This window comes from Pinus tabuliformis, chromosome 4_2, assembly GCF_031772625.1.
Source record: "Pinus tabuliformis cultivar Carrire ecotype Pingquan chromosome 4_2, CPIR1, whole genome shotgun sequence".
Classification (NCBI taxonomy): domain Eukaryota; kingdom Viridiplantae; phylum Streptophyta; class Pinopsida; order Pinales; family Pinaceae; genus Pinus; species Pinus tabuliformis.
This window is the reverse complement of record NC_142304.1, coordinates 647,216,885-647,220,616: the sequence shown is the minus strand read 5'-3', so window position 1 is coordinate 647,220,616 and position 3,732 is coordinate 647,216,885. Positions and strand designations below refer to the sequence as shown.

The 3,732-nt window shown below is 34.8% G+C and overlaps 1 pseudogene; it reads left to right on the top strand.

The window, feature by feature from the left end:
• The first annotated feature begins 1,832 nt into the window (after positions 1–1,832).
• Positions 1,833–2,405, top strand: LOC149171042 (uncharacterized; annotated as a pseudogene).
• Positions 2,406–3,732: the final 1,327 nt, after the last annotated feature.

Sequence of the window (3,732 nt, the reverse complement as noted above, 5' to 3'; positions counted from 1 at the left end):
AATAAAATAGATTCTTATGTGCTTGGAAGAGAAGTTAGCCATAGTGGGGTTGAAGATAACTTTGCTTGTGGGGTTGGGGTTGGGGTTGAACAATACATATTATGTTTGTGAGTGGTTTTATATTGAGGACATTACCCATGAGTAATGGAAATTGTTTCTTATCAACTAGACTTTGTGGAGTGACACATAAAGATATTTCCTGGCCAGTTTATGCTAGAGACCTCTAGGGAAGTGGAGTAGCCTGAGGGACACATAAAGGGACCCCATTACTTGGATTACGTGCGTTGAGGGGAAAGAAAGAGTTTGTGGATGGGACTTCCTATAGGAATTATATTGATGTAAGGTTTTAGTAGTTATTGAGCCATGAGTTGACAATAACGTGTTATAGGAGACATCCTTTATTGTGGATTCATAATGTTGGCTTGGGGATGACCTATTATGACCTGCTACTAAGAGAACTATAGAAACATAGTTTATGGTTGGGTAGAATATCTAGTTTGTGCATCCAATAGTGTGATCTATTATACAATAATTTTTCTTATTCACTATGTTGGTGGCCACAAAAATTTTGCATTTTAGCTGTTGGCCATATCAATTGTGCTTTAATACTTCACAAAAAGCCACCAAACCCTAAAGCAAACAATCACATGAATTATTTACTGCAATAAACGACTAATACATTTGATACTTAACACTCATACAAAGCACCGAAAACAATGGAAAAGGGTCCTCCATTTCAAAGACTACATACCTCTTGCACAAATAGATAGAAAAAACATTTGCTCTTCATCATAGGGAGTGTCATAACTGTTGGAAGACTATCCAAATCAAAAAGCAATTAGTTGTGGGTTAGATTCCTAGCTCAATCCACCCTAATCCACTTTTCCAATTTATTTATATTGGTTACTCTTTATTGTTTTTAGATATATATTTTGAGAGATATTTGCATCCTTTTATTCAGATTTACATTCACATTTATACTAAGATATTCCATTAAATAATTTTATTTTTTTATAATATAACGATTTTTAACATATTTTAAATTACAATATAATTTATATCACAAAGATAATAATTAATTTTCCCAATTATGTAAATTAACTTTGTTTTATAATTATTTTTAAATCTAAGATTCGATATTTCTATTGTTTTGTTTCTATTTTTATTTTATTTCTAAATTTATTTCCAAATTGAAAAAAAATAAAACTTTCCATGGATAATCATATTCTGTTAATAATTTGTTTTTATTTTTATGCCCATAGACATTTTCATTGCTCACTTGGGGTGGGAAAACATTGTTCATCCCAGCCAATGGGAAAGCTTGGATTTCACCCTTCCAACCAATAAATTTTTTCCATATGTATGTCCCTCCAACCAATAAAATTTTACCATCTGTCCAAATTGTTTTCTACTACCTGCCTATTTCTGTAGCTCTCTACCCTCCGCCATACCTGTGCCCTCACTTCCACTTTTCATTTTCACGCCCTCGTCTTTAGCATGTTGTACCCTTCTCCTTCATGTTGGTAAATCGATACCCCTCAGTAATACCTCCATAATTGAATTGCACTGAGCCCCATCTGCCATCTCCCTCACATGTCGTCATCGACATTAAAGAGCATTGTTATTGACAGGCCACCTCAAAGGATATTTCTCAAAGTTACAATTTTGGACATGAAATTTTCTTAGATAATATTGGGTGCATCCCAACACATAACAAATGATACGTGAGCGTTGTCATTTTTGGGGTATTGATTGTTGGTTGTGGTCCCTAAAAACATAAAAATAGTGAGTGCGAGAAAAAAAGAGTTCTACAGAGAAATGGGCGAAATACTATGAAGAGGTCTTCAACTCCTGCAGTTAAAGATGAGTCTAAAAATGTTCCAGCATATGAGGAGTCGGAGGAACCCATCTCATGCAGACCAACTATGGATGGACGTGCAAACAACCCAAATTATTCCGATGTTGAAGATTAGTCATGGCATTCACAATATACCTAAAATGGAGGAACTTATGATGATGAATATGATTATTCTATTGCTTTTGATACTAATATTGTAGGAATTTCAGATCTCGCAAGGTGTTCTCTTTCCAATAGTTCTAATGTAGATCATGAGAAGGGTCTTGACCCGGAGGTGAAGGCACCATAAGGAAATGCACCTTCTGATCAAGGGAGGAAATTAGACAGTATTGGGAGTTGGTCTGAGAAGGAGTGTAGACTATGCCATATTACTTTGGAGACCAAACAAGAGGCAGGGGGATCTATTGTGTTGGGTTATTCTTGCAAGGATGATTTGACTGCTTCTCACAAGTAGTGTGCAGAGGCCTGGTTCAAAATTAGGGGTAACATGTTAGTTTTTTTCCTAGTGACCGTCTTTTTTAAATATCTATATAGTGATTTCTTATAGGCTATAACATCGTAGAATCAAATGCGCGACTTGATTTTATGTGTGCCGATTCCCCTTGTCATAGGTTTTATCTTATCTTCCTATCTATATTACATAAACATGACCAGGTGACCTATTTTTCATTTTGTTCCCGTCTTGACACTAAATTAGTGCATTGTTGATCAATTTTGCATTTGTATAATACACCGAGGAAGGTGGGGTTTACGTTTCTTATCTCCTGAAACCCTCTAGCTCTGCTTCTCACTCTGTTCCTGCTTCTATTCCCTTTCCCACTTCTGGTAACTTAGACACATATCACTCTTTGGTTGAGGGGCTCTTCTCATTAGTTGTTTATGAAATAGAGGTAGCAACTTTGGAATTTTTTATGGGTCATGTTCTTCACATTTTTGAAAAATTTGTCACCTCGACAATATGAATGGTTTCAGTATAAAATATCAGGCTTATTTTCTAGAGCCTTGCTTCTTTTGAACAATTTTATCAATGTATTGTAAGAGCACATAGAGAAGCTTTCATAAATAAAACCACTGAAATGGTACTGCAGGTGAGTTCTAAAAATCAGTGTTTTGTAACGACCATATTAATTATACGTTTTTTTACTTCCTTGTAATTAAGGCTAGTCATATGATTACCGTAGACAAGTTTCTTAAGTTGCCATCAAAATTCCTATTAAAAGGAGACAATGTTTTTGTTATTATGTGTTGCTTGACTTATTGATGTACCCTACCAGATCAAGCTATTTTAAGGTAATATGGTTATGTCTTTGGTTGGCCATATGTAATATGCAGTAGTCTTACTTTCATTTCGGCTTTCTTGAATCCCTTTTACTTTTGTCGTGAATGAAGCTAATGAGCAGAGAAAATGGTCTAAAAAGGAAATTAACACCTTAAATTATCAACCTTAACAATTGCAGGTAAGTGGGGTTTAGAATCTAAATTTAACACCAACTTGACAATTTTTTGTAGATCACACCAGAATTAGTCCCATCGGAGGAGTATGAGTAAGTAACTTTTAAATCGACCTTAATTATTGTTGGCCATACCTAGAATGTTCATCTCTATTCTTTCTTAACACCAAATTGCAATCAAAAGTGGTTAGATCCGTTGGGCATGCAAAATTGCTAAGCATTACCATAAAACTTTGTATAATCACATTTGGACCCTGAATAAATAAAGGAAATGCTACATTATCTAAATCTGCAACAAAATCGTGAATTGTTGCCTCTTTCATTTCAAAAATTGAAAATATGTAGCTAAACCTTTGTCGAGAACAAGAATACCATCTTCATTTTCTCCTTATATATTCTCAACAGGGAAAGCCATAAATCCCT